Genomic DNA, 19,223 nt, shown 5'->3' on the forward strand with positions numbered 1-19,223 from the left:
ATCACCCTCACAGGAAAGTACTGCTTCCTGATGTTTAGATGGAACTCTTGTATTCCACTTTGTGCCCACTGCCTCTTCTACTGGCATTGGGCACCACTGAAAAGAGCCTGGCTCCATCTTCTTTGCACTTTCCCTTCAGCTACTCATAGACATTGATGAGATTCCCCCTAAGCCTTCTCTTCTCCAGGCTGAACAGTCCCAACTCTCTCAGCCTTTCCTTATAGAAGAGGTGCCCCAGCCCCCTTGATCATCTTGGTAGCCCCATTGGACTCTTTCCAGTATGTCTATGTTTCTCTTGGACTGAAGGGGGCTCTCCATGTTACTCCAGTGCTGAGCAGAGGGATCACCTCTCTTGACTTGTTTGTGGTACTTTGCCTAACTCAGACAAAAATGGTATTAGCCTTTTTAGTGATAACGGCACATCCTATGCTATGCATATAGTTACACAGAGTACTACTTGAGAGAACACTTAAAATATCTCAATGAACTACTCAGAAACAGTGCAGTCTTGAGGTCATTCACTTCTGCATGCTCATTAGGATGCACAGCTTATTCCATAACCACAGTGCACAGGCTAGTAAACCAAATGGATAATGTTCAGTTAATAGTAGCTTTCCTTTTTCTTCCTCATTTTTCAGCTTTCAAACCCCAGATCTTACTACTTTCCCTGTTAAGAAAAAATCATGCTTCAACAATAACATTCTTTCCTATTTGAGTGTTTTTATGAGATAATGTAGCATCTTAGGTCCATTTTGCAGATGGATCCAAAGGCACAGAAGACACAGGTATTCTAAAAGGCAGAAAAGGGAGAAATTTAAGTATTTTATTTATTTCATTGTTTGCTGCCAAAATATGTTTAAGGGTATAGGCAGTGAATTTATTGCTCTTAGTCTCATATAGGCCAAAAGGCTGGGAACTGCCAAGAACAGGTGATAGCATAAAAAAGCATTTTCCAGAATGATATGAAGATACATAACTCGATATTTTGTGGTGGCATTAAAATCATTTTATTCTTCTAAATCTATCAGAGACCAGCTCTCCAGTTCTCTTCTCTCAAAGTTGCTCCCTCCTGGGTAACTATGTCCCAAAAGTCTCTCTGTACAATAAGGGGCAGCAAATGTAGGAAAGGGCGAATTGATGAGCACTGTGTAAATGGAGTGTCTTTAGAAAACATTGGAGGGTGTTTTGTTTTTTTTAAAGTTTTGTTGTCAGACTAAGCAGCACATATAATGGGAATTTTCTTTCAGCCTTAGAACTCATCTTTTTACAAACATTTAATGCAAGGCTGAAATCTCACATAAGATGTTTGAGATAAAATGCTTTTATAAGACACTAATACTACAGGCTCTAAGTACATGTATATGCAACACTACCAAGTCTGCCCAGCATCATGGCTAGAAGGGAGACAAAACCCACAGACTTTAATACTGAAGTGCTAACTTCAAAAAGATATAAGCAAATATTCATCAATAATCTATTTCAGAATCAAGAAGTTTGAAAAATTTTATGAATGTGACAGTCTGGAAGAAACAAAGAAAAAAACTGCCTTTGCCTTATGCCAAACCATTTTTCTTGGTATGACAGTATGCAAAGGCCACTGTGACAGAAAGCTTTAGAAAACAATATTTAGGCACATAATACAAAACAATATGTACAATTTCTGTCCTTCTTCTTACTATTCCTGAAACAATGTTTTGGTTTTAATTTTACATCCCAGGAAACTCAAAATTGTTATTTATAACTACGTGGCATTCACATTTAGAGCAGCCTGAATAGTAAAGGAAGTTTTGGCTCAGAAAGTCAAGGCACAAATTGCAACAGAAATAAAGAATTCCTTCTCATTTGCACAAGGAATATTAGATAAACAACTTAGGGTGATTTTTCATACTTGGCATGTTATGTCAGAAACTTTAAAATTGGTCCTATAGAGCTAGTCAAAAGGCTTGGACCCACAGAAACATCAAAAGCCGTAAGTATAACTGCAGATATTCCAGGTCAGTTGGAATAAAGTCACACAAAAAAAAAAAAAAAAAAAAAAAAATGTACTGGTTTCATAGCCTATTATTTATTTAAAATACATTTGTAGAACATTCTTGGGTCCAAATCAAGTTTGTCAGTGACAAGGTTGGCGTTATTGCTCGCAGATTAATATAATTCATAGACTCACAATATCCTCAGTTGAAAGGGACTCACAAGGATCATCAAGTCCAACTCCTGGCTCCACACAGGACCACATAGAAATCAGACCTATGGGAATATTGTCCGGGAGTATTGTCCAAACGCTTCTTGAACTCCAGCAGGCTCGGTACCATGACCAGTGCCTAGGAAGCCTGTCCCAGTGCCTGACCACCCTCTCTGTGCAGAACCTTTCCCTAACAACCAGCCTGACCCTCCCCTGTCTCACCTCCATGCCATTCCCTCGGGTCCTGTCACTGTTCCCAGAGAGCAGAGCTCAACACCTGCCCCTCCACTCCCCTCATGAGGGAGCTTCAGGCTGCCATGAGGCCTCCCCTCAGCCTGCTCTGCTCTGGACTGAACCAAGGGATCTCAGCCACTCCTCACATGTCTTCCCCTTTAGAACCTTCACCATCTTTGTTGCACTCCTTTGGACACTCTAATAATTCTATACCCTTATTGGATCAGACAACTTATCTGAGGCACCCAAAACTGAGGAATATCAATGTACACTAAAATACATGTGAATGTGTACACACACTTATAACTGTATATGACATATATGCACATTATCTGTATCATTATTTTATGTATATATAGTACATAATATATGTGTACTGTAGTAAGTAAGAATAATTACATGCATATAAAAACGGCATATATTATGCAGGATCTAGTGAGTATTCCTATCACATTTATGTACAGCAAATATGTACTTGGTTTTACTTCCATACAGGATACAAAACATATTCGGCAAATAAACTCCCAGTTTACAGTAAAATTTAGTTTTATTATTCCAAAAGAGACCAGCTTTGCACTATATGCTAATTAACTTCATCCAATTTAAAGTTCTCAAGGTATTCCAGTCTGAACAGACAACGTTCATCAATTTGAACACCTAATAATAACAATAGACTTGAATCAGGATGGGATATTTGGGCCTACTGAAATATCTGGCTTTCAGGTTCCTCTTTTCATTCCTGGCTTCTTGGAATTCTTTCTCCTTCTTCATTTCCACATGGTGATATGGAAACAAGGTTCACATATTAGGCTGCTTTATTTGTCCCTGATCTACTTCTACAAACAGAAGATTTCTGTTCTGTCACCTTTACAAGAACTCCACTAACACTTTTGTATGGGTCTGTGGTTTTGTTAATCTTCCAGGAATATCTTTGTATTATCAATTAGCCCCTGTGAGTTTTTAAAGAGTGAGAGAATAAATATTGCACTTGTCTTGAAGAATATTAAAAACAAACATATAAAACACAACCACTACTTCCCTTTGCAAATATGTTCCAAGTGGTTTAGAAGTCATTTCTACATTAAAGTTGAGACTACAAATAGGTTTCAGACTAGGCTAGAAGGGGACCATGTTTTCTGCCTACTCCCTCAGGTACTCAGTATCTTAAGTAATGAGTTGGAACTCTATAAAAAAAAGGGCATAAAAGCATCAAATTAGATTAGTAGCCCTAAAAATAAATAATAATAAAAAATATTACTGTGATCAATTATAAGTATTTCTTTTATAATTAATTCATATTAACAGCAACAAGTTCTATCCTCAGGCCATACCAGATTCCTCTGCTTTAAAAAGTTATCTTCCTAGCATGTTCTGTCATAGTTCAGTTGTTTACAGAGCTAATCACGCTAGAAACACACAATACGGACTCTTTTTTGAAAATAAGCTCATTATGTGAAGATTTCTTTGTAAACATTAAAAAGACGTGATTTTAAAAGAAAGAAATAAAAATGTAATTAATTATCAAGTTCACCTTTCCTATAATATAGGCTACAGCAACAGTATCTAGATTAGCCATATATTAAAAACAAACACATGAATGTAGCATCCCCAAAAAGAGAATAAAGGCCATAAAGGCCTTATACTTAAATCCCTAATGAAGAAAGAGAGAAAGAAAGAAAAGTTGATTAATTGTTCCCAGATGGTGTTAATGAGATTCACCTGTTAAGCCATTCAAACTGATTAATACCTGCTGGCATTTGAATAAAACACAGCTCTACTGCTTACCACAGCTAAGTTTAATTTGTTAGAATTACTTTAAGGTAGTGGTGTTCCAATTCCTTAGGAGAATTGGAAACATCCTAAAATGTGATGCATGTAGCTTGTTGAATACATCTTTCATCAATGAGAGAAAGGAGAAATCATTCTTTACTTTTCTTCTGCAAATCTTCACTGTATTTCATTGCTGTGAAGAGTTTGAAAATACACTGTTGAATGCATTTGTCATGTTATAACAGATGCATCTAACACTTTTTTTCTCTTATTATTTAACATACACAATGCACATAGCCTTCAAACCTCTAACTCAGATACTTTTGCTTTTCTTTCAACAGAAAAGCTGGTTTGAAGCTCATCTAAAGGGGAAAGATAACGGTAAATTTCAAGGAGAAGGGATTGCAGATAGGTATAGAAAGACTGAGGGTACTCACTGCAGAATATGGAGTTTCTTTTACCCCTCAGGTGATGTATTATCCCAGAAGACCCAGGCGAAAGCACTTAATAGTATTATGAGGGTGGATGGGTAAGAAGAGTAAGGACTGGTAGGTTAGCAGTAAATCCTGTTATCTGCTCAGCAGAGCACAGTAATTATGTTGCGTTGTCTAGTGAAGCATTCTGGTTAAAAACATACATGCTTTTAAGATGTGTATGTGCCAGGGCAAATGTGTGCAATTTGATATTTTGGGTATGAGCTTTCAGTTGACTTTTATGATGTACTGTAATTGCATGAATGTGACTTCAGTTGTGACATGACCAGGTAGGATATTCATTTTGTACTCTACAGAAAAAAAAGGTTTGTTTCTTTCGGATTTTTTTTTTTATTTTTTTGTCCTGTGGATATACCTGTACAAACATGAGAAATATCAAAAGTTCCTTTGTATTGGAGGTAGTCCAAATTCACAGTATTGTAAATCCTGAATTTCTGCAAATATTTGCTTAAAGGATGCCCAAAAGGATTCAACATCTATATACCTTATGGCTACAGTTGTCTCACATAGTAACTTTTTATAGAAATTGAATTTAACTACTTTGTATGCAGTGATACATTCACTATGTTGTGCCTGGCCTTCTATCTTTTTCCTGATAGTGGATCAGAGAGGTCTGTGAAGGGCTGCTGACAAACAGTGATGTCTTATTTGGTCTATAAGCAGAATCTTTATTTAATATGTTACATTATTAAAAATAATAAAATAAAGCAGCTACTGTATACCCATTAGACTTCACAAAATTTCCAGCTGCCGCACACTCCATGATATTTAAGTCTATTAAATTCATGGCGAGTACAATGGATATATACTGAAGGATAAGAAGTTTCTATGGGCTCCTCACTCAATTTTGATTATTTATTGTCTAATACATAGATAATAACCTCTTTGTGGCTGAATTGTATTTTTATGTTTATACAGCAATTAACACAAGTCAACTCTCATTCATTAGTCATTTCAAAGGATAAATGATTAGGCAGCAATATGTAAATGATGCCCCTTCCTTAAGCAGGTCACGTGATTTGTTTTTTTACTATGTATTCATTAATATTTGGGAATGGGGGGAATTAAAACAAAAATCAGCTCCACCATAGTATAGTTAGTCATAGCAACACAAATTTAAGGAAACATATACCAGATATACATAAATATTTCACTTTTAAAATGATCTATGGAGTATTTGGTTATTGGCCTCCGTAAATAATACCCAGATAAACTTCATCTGTAAGTGAAAGGAGATTTGGAGTCTTAAACTGACAGTAATAAAAGGGGGCATGAAGACAAAAGGAACACTACGTCTGCTTATTTTACAGAGAGAATCACCTGATTAAGGCAAAAAGAAGGCAGAAAACAGGGCAGAAAGCAATTACTGAAGCTTGGGGACGTAAGCAAGCTTTATCTCGAAGGTGGATAAATCCTGTTCTTGTAACAAAGCTATCTTAAATATAATTCCATCATGAAAACATTTTAAGTTTTCCTGTTGTATTATTTTGCTTGAGTTCTCCCTATACGTTTCAAAATGATGATGAATTAGTGTCACATCAGAGATGGCTTTCATCAGTTTATTATGTTTTTTATTCCATTAGTAAAAGCTGCAATGCATCATGAATGGTGACCTTCTTACTCAAACTTTGTTACATTTTACATTTATTGCAAACACCTGTAAGGACGGAAAAGAAAATATTAGTTCTTATTTAGAGAATTTTCATTTCTGTTCCCAGGTTTGAGAAAATTTTATACTCTAATATGCTATTAAGAGAGAGGATGCAGTATATTTGATATGTAAGAGGCAATATTTCAATTCAAATGTGTTCTTTTTTATTTTCCTTTGTGTTACTGAGCAAGGGGAGCTCTGCTTCCTAGATGACTGTCAGAATATGCTTGAGATGATCTTTTGCTGTAAAGTTGGTCTGTTGGATAATAATTCAGGACTTCATAACAGAGTTCTCTAAAGCGTCTGACATGGCCAAGTAAACCACTGTTCAGATCTCATTCTCGAAGATAGAACAACTGCTCTGCTTGAGGAACACAGCAGCATGTCTCCCTAGTTAATGCTTACAAGCCATTTTTAGATCTATTTCTGTTCAAAGTTGCAACACACATTTCTCTTCTGGCATCACTCCTTGCTCATTTGTCTCCTCAGGTGGAAACAGCCAGTTTTAGTGCCCAAAGCTTTCTGAATGCTATGCAGTCATGGCTAATTTATACCTGTAGATAAGTAAATTTGACTATGAAGTCCAAATCACAACTGAAAATCTGCAGGCACTTGGAATAGTTTTCCCCCAATTTTAATGACAATTTTCAGCATAATTTAATCAAATAGAAATCATTAGAAAAGCAGTTATTAAGTAAAGTTACTCCTATGATTCAATAAGATTTAGTCACTTAATAGTTGCAACTTATATATATATGTTGAATAATGTAATGGTGTGAATATAAACACCTCCCCACAAATGCACAGTCCACTATACCACATACATGTATACACACCCACATAAATCTAGTATGTATAGAAGTGTGGGTGTTATATATAAAACATGCAGAAAATGCTTTACCCAGCTATGCTTCTGGGCTCATTTTGAATATATAGACTGAAAAAAATACAGTTAAGGGAGTTCTATGATTTGTGTCGCTCTACCTCTTTTTTTCTTTTCCTCAAAACCTGTGTTTTGAAAAGAATTAGAGATAGCAAATAAGAAAAAGAAAGAGAAATTCAGTATCTCAGTTCTGGATCCCCACATTTAGCACAGCATAATTAAAGAAGTTATTTAATATAGACATCTAGGAACTTTTTTTTTTTTGGTGATTCCCATGTGATGGTATTACATACAGAAGCCAGCATGTCTGTACCTCATTCTAAAATAATCTTTAACTTTAGCATTCCTCACAAAAATCACTTCAAATAACAAAAGGATTTTGAAGTCTTCAAAGATTAACCACTTTCAAAGCGGCACCATACCAGGCTATGACAAAAAACATTGATTGAATAGAATAACCTCTATTTCATTCCAAAGCATAGAAAATATTCTACCTGTCTGATGAGTAATTTTAACCAATTAGTGGAACATTGTGTTACATGGAATTAAAATATCAATTTTACATGTTGCTATCATAAGATCTTGAAAGCTCTCTGCAAGCTGAAACTGATTGCTGTTTAGTTTTTTAGTAAATATAAATACAACTTTAAAGGGATGTCAAGATAATTGAAAGTGTCCAGAGAAGGGCAACAAAGCCAATAAAAGGGATGGAAGGCATGTCCCATGAGGAGAAACTGAGGATGCTTGGTTTGCCTAGGGTAGATCTCATTGCTCTCTACAACTTCGTGAGGGAGAAAAATGGAGCGGGAGGTGCTGGTCTTCTCTTCCTCATGACCGATGATAATGATGTGCAGAAACAGAACAAAGATATACCAGGGGAGGTTCAGGATGGATATGAGGAAAGATGTCATCTCCATGAGGATGGTCAAACATAGGAATGAGATTCCTAGAGAGGTGTTTGATGCCCCATGTCTGTCAGAGTTCCAGAGGCATTTGGTTAATGTCCTTAATATTACATTTTAACATTTGTTTAGCCCTGAAGTGGACAGGCAGTTGGACTAGATGATCTTTGATGGTTCCTTCCAATTGAACTATGCTATTGTATTTTAAATGGGAACTGTGATCTGTGAAGTCATTGATGAGTAGTATGTAAAACATCCCATAATGAAATTCAATAGAAATACATACAAGAAATGGCAGTTACATTCTAGCATTATAAATACAAATTTCCTCGAAAAACATAACTTTCATTAAAAGATACTATTTAAAATTTTGCTTTCTGCAATACAAAGTTAGAACCTGAAAAGAGATGAGAAAGGAAGGATCTAGGTAATTAATTGGCTGGAAGTGTGTCACAGGACTTGAGAACCTACATATCATTTCAGGAAACATTTGGTGAGAAGGGGAAAAGAACTAGTCACTGTAGTTCTGTCTTAAACCTAACCTAGAAGAGTCCCCATTCCATCCTTCTGTTCCTGCAAAAATGTTATAAGAAAATGATTAGACTGCTATGTGGCTATACAGATATCGTCAAGGAATGATGGAGAATGACTGAGAATGAAACTCTGGGTTCAGAGTTACAGTTAATTCCACTAAGAGTTAATACTCTCATCTCCCCCATGTTCTGCCTTTTCTGGTTGATACTTTATGGATGCATGGATTTGGTTTTCTCTTCTTTCCTCTCCCCTTTCCCTCTGACCTACTGAATGCTCTTCAGCTTAGTTGGACTCAGCTGACTTTTTGTTTTGTAGGTCAAATCTATAAAGTCCCATTCTGTGGAAGCATCCTATATGATGGTGTCTGTGGATTTGCTGTAAAAATATGTCTGGTCCATCAAAGTCTACTTCATGAGATTACAGAAAATTACAACAAACTTAGAATTATTGCTAACATTTTTCACAATTCACAAATTATATAACTTTCACTGGTTTCCTATGTGTTACATAACCTGAGGGTGTCAAATAAGCTTTAGGTTCCTAGATATGTGATTCTTTATTGTTGGCCCCACAAAGGATGGTCTTCTGTCTTTAATTTATGAGATTAGTAGTGTTTTTATTTCTCTGAAGAGGTTGCTTGCTGTAAAGGTTGTACAAAGTCAACAGAAATATTCAAGAAGAATGTTTATTTTCTACTTCACAGCTTTGTACAGATTGAGAAAAGCAGATATCCTAACTCATTTTTTTGGCCAGAAGAATATATTGTTGTTATGACTTAACACTATAACACTTCAAAGACTGTACACCTCAACTTGGCAAAATGGTTCAGGATATCCTTTTCTAAAGACTTTGTAAGATGGGAACAGTGATAAAGAATGTTTTATAGGCAGCTGTCTACTTTATTAGAAGAGCAGAAGTCACCCGAAGTACTTCTCTTTAGTAGACACTGACTCACTGCTACAGTATGTAGAAAAGTTATGGAAGCAAACAACAGTGTGAACAAGATGCAATGAGATGAAGAAACATTCTACTCTCTAAGCATTTCTTACACTACATAGCCATTCAATGTTGACAGTAAAAAAAATCAGATTTGCATAGGCAGACTTAGTCATAAGGAGGCATTTAGACTGAGAAGAAAGTTGACTTTTTTTGCTGTAACTCTCTTACGTGAAGCAGAAATTGGATATTCACAAAGTTTAATTTCAAAAGTTTTTTGAAAAGGGGGGAGGGGAGGGTAGCTAAACCATAGGACTACAACCTCAACTGTGTAGACCAAAATAACGTGATTAAACGTGGCAGAAGAAATACAGTAATGCTGCCATTCCCACATCTCGGCAGGATCGATGTAGAGGGAGAAATGGCAAGAAAAGAGTTACAGTGTAAGAATCCCTGCTACCTCTTCCATTTTTCCCCCATCTTTGTCATCTATTTATAGCACTATTATAAGACTTTATGTAAATAAAACCGTTCTGTTTCTGTTAGGATACCCTGTACACATTTCAGTGTGCCGAATGAAAAGGTAACGTCAGCCGGAAGCTCTCATTCAGCAAACAGTCAAGGAAACACTTATTTTTAGACTCTTTCCCACACCTGAACAGACAAAGAATCAGGTTTGGCTGCAAATGACAGTGTGTTGCTTAAGAATAAACTGTATATGCCTTCATGCCAGAAATTAAAATAAATAAATAAAAATATTTGGGGGTTGGGGGAAGGACTAGAAACTAAATTCTGCTACTCTTGCTGGGCTCCGAAGATCCAAAGAAAGTGTCCTTTGCAGACATTAATGGAAATTAAACAGGACTTCAGAGTGAATAATCGTCTATTTAGGGCAAGTTATCCTGTTGAAGTCCCAAGAAAAATTATACAAAACTATTCATGTGCATTTTTAGTAACCACAATGCCATGAAAAAACAGCTCTTTTCTGAGCTGCAATGACTGCCAGTCTCTGGATTATAAAACACACATCTGAATCATAAATGTAATATCTGAGGATAATGGAAAGAAAAACCACAAGTATTACCAGGAATATTTGATTGGTTTATGGAAACTTTTCTGGTTACCATGATCACGGATCTGGTGCACACAATCATGGGTGCACATGGAATTGTTGTTCTTACTGTGTTCACTTATGGTTGCTTAAGTGAGTAGAGAACTTTTCAAGAGATCTTGCAAGAAGAGATTTGTCTGACTACTCCAATTCATTTCAGTATCTGTCATCAGCTGATGTTTCATCATCAGATATAGGAGGTCCATCAGACAGATTCTGGTGTGGAAGTATCAATTCTGCCACAAAATATTTAAACGCTTCCACTGAGGGTTTAAGAGAAATGTTCTCACAACCTTTATCAGGGCAGTTATTTTATTGTTGTTTCTTTTCCTTGTGATATTTCAGAAAATATTATCCAGTCAAGATTTGACCTTTCACAGGGTTTCATTCAGGAATAATATTTCTTTTTTTTTTCTTTTTTTTTTTTTTAATCACATATTTTAAATTGCTAGGAATTATACAATTTCCATTCAGCTGAGGAGTGATGAGGCATTGTTACTGGACCAATGTATCCTAAGGCAAGCTGACAGTGCAAGTAATTTCTTCTGTGATTCGACCTCCTTGTCAGTTACAGTGTTGCTATTAGAAATAATGCAGCTTCAGAAAAAGTTTATATGAGAACACTGCCTTTTTATTCTAGGACTATGCATTTGAAACCAAAGTGCTTAATTAGGTACAGATTTGTCCTGAAAACACAACATTCAATCTCCAAGTATACTAAAAGAAAAAGCAATGGCATAAAAGATTTTTCCTCATGAAGTCTGATGAAATTTATAGCCTCATTAGGTACAGGAGAGTGACTGAAGATCCACGTTAACTGTTTTAGTATAATTTCTAAAACACTTTACAGCTAGACTTTGTGCTACCGAATTCTAAAGAATCGTTTATTTGAAGTCAAATAACTATTTCAAGATTACAGATAACACAATAATAAATAAATAAATAAATAAAAACTTGGAAACATTTTTTACATTAAGCATAGAATACAAATGTGTAGAGAAAAAAAAAGCTTCAGATTTCTGTTTTACAGTAGAAAGTGTGTCCGATGAGGTATTGGGCAAAGGTATTATGATTAACACATTGATTAAAAAAAACTAATATTTTTATCATAGATATTAATAAAACAAATTAAGCATATTACAAAAATAAATTAAACTTTCATTAAGAGAACATCATGTCAACAGAAGTGAGAGATACAGATAAGCTTTTGATTAGTAAATCTAATAAGCAAAGTAAGAAATGTTTCCTAAAGGTATAACAATGTTACAAGGATACTTTGTTGATACTTTTTTTTATATTTACGCTATGTATATATCTATGGAGTAATCAGCTTATACAGATAAAACTCCAACCTATATCTGCCACTAGCTCGTATTACCCACCTCCTAATTTTGAAATTATTTCGTGTTTCCATGGTCTCTTCTGCTTTTTGAGGTTTCCCTATAATGTAATGCAAGCAATTAATGCTTAATTATAGCATTCCATGGTATTTCTGTTTTGATTAAGTCTTTAGGCACACAATGTCTTCTTATCTAATGGAGGACAAATACTTTAACTCCTTTATAATAAAGAAATGAAGAAATACATTCTGGGCAAAAGCATTGTTAACAAGCAGGTGGAAACTTCAAAGAGGATGTGAAAATAAAAATTAAAAAATGCTTTTAAAATGTATCATTTCTCAAGGTTTTTATTTGGGCTGTGGATTGTTATGACTGCAAAATTATTTTAATTAACAAATAATAATTTTAAACATTCAACAATTTGAGAAAATGACACTTGAGATGTCACAGATGTTACAATGATTTTTTCCTTCTGTTTCCTCTGTAGCTCATGTTAAGATTATATTGTGGCTCACTTTATATTATATTTATATTATATTGTGGACACACTTTAGACTACAGTTTAGCTTTTGCAATAACTGTTACTTGATTTTGTGTAAGAAATTTAAAGTATGTTGATATCATGCTAACTCTATTATGAAGAAACTAGAACAAGTGCTTTACCCACAATGGGTAAAGCACTTTATTATTCAACACAAGTCCAGCCTTAATTGGCCATATCATTAGCTTACTGTAACAAAGGCACTTGTTATTTATGGCAGCATGATTATCACTAAAATACAAATGGTAAGACTTTAGATGGGCATGAATAATTACATGAATGATACAACTTCTCTACTGATATCAATGAAACATCATTATTGCTGCTAGACAAGGAGAAATGAGAAGAGAATCAAGACTAAATTATCCAGGTATAATGGGAGTTGCCTCACTTCATACTGAATCTAGACTGAAAAGGTATCCTGTATACCTACACTCATTGTACTAAGAAACTTATAAAACCCCTGCCCTCCCACTCGTGGGCCCTACCAAGTGAGGCCCACCTGTGGGCTCAAGTTCCAGCCCCAGGAAGGTGCCCAATATCTGCGGCTGGGTCTGCCCTGGCATCCCCTGACTGCCCTACTTTCTGGCTGAGCTGTTATGGTGCTGAGCTCTTGGACCCCCAACCCTATGGGAGCCACTGCCCTTATGGTACTTTGACAGTACTTTCAGTCTTCTGTGTCCTGGAATAAAAGACTATCTGGAAGATAAACACTCCCAAATGAATGAAGATAAATATATATCAACATGTCAAAGAACATGGGGAGTCAGGACTTCCTTACAAATATATGAACAGTTATAACTCTGTTATTTGCATTTCTTAGTCTGATGTGAATTTTCCTCAGTCCCATGGTGAATAATTAGCAGTCTGCAGACACAGACCCAAGGACATGTTTCCCCAAAGGTATGTTGTCTCTTTAGAGACCAAGCTTCAATTTAGAACAAAGAAGAAAAGAACGCCAAATATGTTCAATTTAAGTAACAAAGTGAATGAAAAACATTCCTAATTTCACTGTGATTCAGTGACTCATGATAGCTCCTATGCTTCCCCACATCCATGGTCAACACACTGGAAGTGGAAGGTATTTCATCTTCACCTTGGAATGAGCTCCCTGAGGAAATGGTAAACTACTCATCACTGGAGATGTTTAAGAGATGTGTGAATATGGCACTAAGGGGCATGGTTTAGAGATGGCACTCTGTACGTCACATTGAAATGAGAACTCTCATATGATTGCTCTTCAATGACTATGCTGCGATTTTAAAAGCCATGATAAATTTAGAACAAATATTTTCAATGGTCTTTTACATTTATGGAATAAACTTATTTAGGCCCTTTGGGAAAGTTTATTGTTGCAATAGTTTCAGTACAACAGTGCACGCTACGCAGTGTATCAAGATGACAATTGAAAGAATTGCCCTTTTTACTCCTACTATAAACTGATCAGTAGCCATACATTGCTAAAGAAAAAGTAGTCTTTTCTGAGCTTCCCATCAACTGGAGCATCATTAAGATTTATTTTTTTTTATAAAGAATGCAAATCACCAATTCAAGAGGAAAGCAGAACTTGGCTGTCAGTAAGACAGTGCCCCTAACATTCCCCCTTTCCAGTTCATGTGCAATACGCTTTCCCAATCTCACAACAATCTTGAGAGAGATAAAGAGAGATTCAATCCTTTTGACAAGAAATGGCTGTGGAGCATGAAGATTAAGAAAAGCTGTCAGAAGTAAAACATGATGAAATCCCCCAACAACAGGGTAAAGGAAACCAATAAACAACCAAGAAAAAGATTGTAAGATTATGAAAAATATAATCTTAAGGATGATGATGCACAAATAGGAGGGACAGCCACACTTAATTCCCTTCAGAGAAAACACAGTCTGCAATGTGATAACTGGGGAAGCAGAGCCACACTGGAGCCACATTCTGGTAGCCCCAGAGCCAAAAAAAGAGCACAGCTAACAAAAATCCAGAACAGAAAGGGCTGCTATGTACTCAAGGCTCTCAATGTTTGCAGCAGCACTTGCCATAAGCAGCAGAGAAAAATAAACAGGACATGCCAAGAACTGAAGGACTATAGAAGTATATTTCCTGTGATACCTTTCTGGTATGAAAGAATGAGGGAAGGTAAGGAATAAAAAGGACCCACTTCCCAAATATTATCTTAAATACATGAAAACAAACCACTTAGAATACTGGAGCTAATGCTATTATGTGTTATACTACGGTAGAAAAAAAAAAAAAAAAAAAAAAAAAAAAAAAAAAACACAGAATCCTGTAATTACAAAAAATCAGAGTGGAATAGAAGGCATAGTTTCTGTTTCTCATATGGTGAGACACAGGTGTTCTGATTCACACAGTAACAATTTTCCCATCAACCAATATTCAAGCCAACGATGTATATGAAATAGTAGCAGAACAAGACACACACACGCACACACACACAAAACTTGCACAATGTTTCTGCTAATCGGATAATGTAGGTAGAAACAAGAAGCCAAATGAAAACCAGAGTTGTGGCCTTGTTTCTAAATCCTTTCTGATTCAGACATAACAGCTTATGAAATTGCGAAGGATTGCTGAACAGCAGATAAATTTCTACTTTAGCTATTTCTACTTAGCTACTTCTAGTATAGCTAAGAGTGCTATTTAAAAATGAAACAAAACAGAAGTGTCACAATATTGTCAGTAAGAGTTATTGTTAAGCAGTTCTCTGTACAGAAATTTGTATATGAGGGAAAGGCTGTGGATGTTGTCTGCCTAGACTTTAGTAAAGCTTTTGACACTATTTCCCACAGTATTCTTTTGGAGAAACTGTCTGGTCATGGCTTAGATGTATATGCTTCACTGGGTAAAAACTGGTTGGGTGGCCCAGCCCAAAGAGTCATGGTGAAGGGAGTTACATCCAGTTGGAGGCTGGTCACAAATAACATCCCCCAGGGCCCAGTACTGGGGCCAGTTCTCTTTAATATTTTTATGAATTAGCTGGTCAAAGGGATTGAGTGCATGCTCAGTAAGTTTGCAGATGACAACAAGAAGTTGGGCAGGAATGTTGATCTGCTTGAGAGTAGGAAGGCTCTGCAGAGTGATTGGGATAGATTGGATTGACAGGCAAAGGCCAGTTATATGAGGTTCAACAAGGCTAGGTGCTGTGTCTTGCACTTGGTGCACAAGAACCCCATGCAATGCTACAGGCTGGGGGAGGAGTGGCTGGAAGAAAGGGACCTGGGGGTATTGGTCAACAGCTGGCTGAATATGAGCCAACAGTATGCTCAGGTGGCCAAGAAGGCCAACAGCATCCTTGCTTGTATCAGAAATAGCATGGCCATAATGGGCTTAAGTTGAGCCAGGGGAGTTTTAGGTTAGATGTTAGGAAGAACTTCTTCACTGAAAGGGTTGTGAGGCATTGGAACAGGCTGCCCAGGGAAGTGGTGGAGTCACCATCCCTGGAAGTCTTCAAAAGACATTTAGATGTAGAGCTTAGGGATATGGTTTAGTGGGGACTGCTAACGTTAGGTCAGAGGTTGGACTCGATGATCTTGAGGTCTCTTCCAACCTAGAAATTCTGTGATTCTGTGTGATAAGGACCAGGGAGGTGATCATCCCCCTGTACTCAGCTCTGCTGAGGCCGCATCTTGTATACTGCATTCAGTTTTGGGCCTCTCACTACAAGAAGGACATTGAGGTGCTTGAGCCTGTCCAGAGAAGGGCAACAAAGCTGACGATGGGTCTAGAGAGCAATATTTATGAGGAGTGGCTGAGAGAACTGCCAGGTTTAGCCTAGGTTGGTTTAGCCTAGAGAAGAGGAGGCTCAGGGGAGACCTTACTCCTGTCTACAACTACTTCAAAGGAGGTTGTAATGGGGTGAGAGGTGGACTGTTCTTCCAAGTAACAAGTGACAAGACAAGAGGAAAGGGCCTCAAGTTATACCAGGGGAAGTTTAAGTTGGGATATTAGGAAATGTTTCTTTACTGAAAGGGTTGTGAAGCATTGGAACAGGCTGCCCAGGGAAGTAGTTGAAACTCCTTCCCTGGAGGTCTTAAAAAGATATGTAAATGTAGTTCTTAGGGACATGGTTTAGTGTTGGACTCAGCAGTGCCTGGTTAACGATTGGACTTGATGATCTTAGAGGTCTTTTCCAACACAAATGATTCTATGAATCTATGATTTTCCTGGAGAGTCATCTTTATTTACAATTGTATTCCCGGTAACCAAAATTTTATAAAATCTGTAGTAAAGATATTATTTTTTTTTAATAATGTTACAAAATGAATACATCTTAGTAAACACTGATATTTGGAGAACTATGTAGATATGAAAAAATATATTTGTGTGCATATATGCATTTAATGATGAGGTTGTTTAATTTATTTTCAGGCTCCTCTGTGAGGCGGATTTTAATTGTATAAACTATCAAACAAAGCTTGTATACAGAATAGCTGGAAACTGAAATCACGGAAACAAAAGGTCTAGATCTGCCGTACATGGCAGGTGGATTTGGAAGTGCTAAGTTAAAGGTTGGACCAAATGATCTTAGAGGTCTTTTCCAACCTAAATGATTCTATGATTCTATATGTGTTAGGAAAGAAGAGATTTTTTTTTTCTTTTGCACCATTTACAGAAACACTTTTAGGCTTTATTTTTTTTCATGTAAATGAATACCTAAGACCATAAATCACTGAGTGCCATCACATTATTGTGAATAACAGTATTTATACATTATATGACAGTGATTTAAATATAGACTTCTAGTGCATATAAGCATTGCTAAATACATGTACAAATGAGAAATGAAACACTTTTGCAAAATCGTAACATGGAAAACATGGGACTCATGTAAGAAATCAAAAATAATGCTGTCATTAAAAATAGAATACATTCTGTTCAGAATATTTTCAAATAAGAAAATCCTTGCAAATGTCTTATGAGAAATATCGACAACATTAAATACAATAGAGAGGTTTGGGGAATAATCAACAGGAAAACAATTGTATAAAAGACAATCAGAAATTATACTAAATTAAAAGAACACAGTACCATATGCATTAGTAAAATATTAAACAAGGAACAGAATCACTGGGGTAGAAACCAAAGCCAAATAATATTGCAAAAAGTGCAAGAAAAACAAATTAGATGCTCTACAGAGTATTTCTTCATCTCCAGGCCAAAACTGAACAAACAAAACAAGAAACATCTTATTATGTTCTGCAGTTTGAGCATCCTTTTCCTTCTACGATAGTACCAAATTCTACCATCTCAGAAAATTCAATGACCATATGAATATTTTAATTACATTCTACAGTTCTAGAAAAAAATACCATCGGACTGAAGAGAATGTCCTAAATCAAACATTATTTCATCCTGTAACTGCAAGACTATTATTTTCATACTGGATACAAGGAAAGGCAGAAAAAGATTATGATTACTTGCAGTGTGAGTGCACAATGGGATTCAGGTATATTTGCAACTAAAAACTTCTTTTCTGCTTTGATGGAAAACTGGAAAGAATTATATTTTTATTTTATTTTAGAAGACAGGACACATATGGGTGTGAGCATATATTAAATGTGAAATAAAGATGGAGAGGAGAGGAGAGGAGAGGAGAGGAGAGGAGAGGAGAGGAGAGGAGAGGAGAGGAGAGGAGAGGAGAGGAGAGGAGAGGAGAGGAGAGGAGAGGAGAGGAGAGGAGAGGAGAGGAGAGGAGAGGAGAGGAGAGGAGAGGAGAGGAGAGGAGAGGAGAGGAGAGGAGAGGAGAGGAGAGGAGAGGAGAGGAGAGGAGAGGAGAGGAGAGGGGAGGGGAGGGGAGGGGAGGGGAGGGGAGGGGAGGGGAGGGGAGGGGAGGGGAGGGGAGGGGAGGGGAGGGGAGGGGAGGGGAGGGGAGGGGAGGGGAGGGGAGGGGAGGGGAGGGGAGGGGAGGGGAGGGGAGGGGAGGGGAGGGGAGGGGAGGGGAGGGGAGGGGAGGGGAGGGGAGGGGAGGGGAGGGGAGGGGAGGGGAGGGGAGGGGAGGGGAGGGGAGGGGAGGGGAGGGGAGGGGAGGGGAGGGGAGGGGAGGGGAGGGGAGGGGAGGGGAGGGGAGGGGAGGGGAGGGGAGGGGAGGGGAGGGGAGGGGAGAGGAGAGGAGAGGAGAGGAGAGGAGAGGAGAGGAGAGGAGAGGAGAGGAGAGGAGAGGAGAGGAGAGGAGAGGAGAGGAGAGGAGAGGAGAGGAGAGGAGAGGAGAGGAGAGGAGAGGAGAGGAGAGGAGAGGAGAGGAGAGGAGAGGAGAGGAGAGGAGAGGAGAGGAGAGCTCAGTTGGAAGGGATCTTCAGAGATCATCTGGTTCAACTGCCTGTCCACTTCAGGGCTAAACAAAAGTTAAAACATAATATTAATATTAACCAAATGCTTCTGGAACATTGATGGGCATGGGGCATCAACCATCTCTCTATAGGAAGCCTGTTCCAGGGTTTGACCACCCTCATGGAGAAGAAATTTTTCCTAATATCCATTCTGAACCTCCCCTGGTATATCTTTGTTCTGTTTCTGCACATCATTATCATTGGTCATGAGGGAGAGAAGATTGGCACCTCCTGCTCCATTTTCCTTCCTTAAGAAGTTGTAGAGAACAATGAAGTAGTAATTTTGCCTAAGTTCTAACACCTACATTC

The sequence above is a fragment of the Aythya ferina genome (assembly GCF_964211825.1).
Source record: "Aythya ferina genome assembly, chromosome: 2".
NCBI lineage: Eukaryota > Metazoa > Chordata > Aves > Anseriformes > Anatidae > Aythya > Aythya ferina.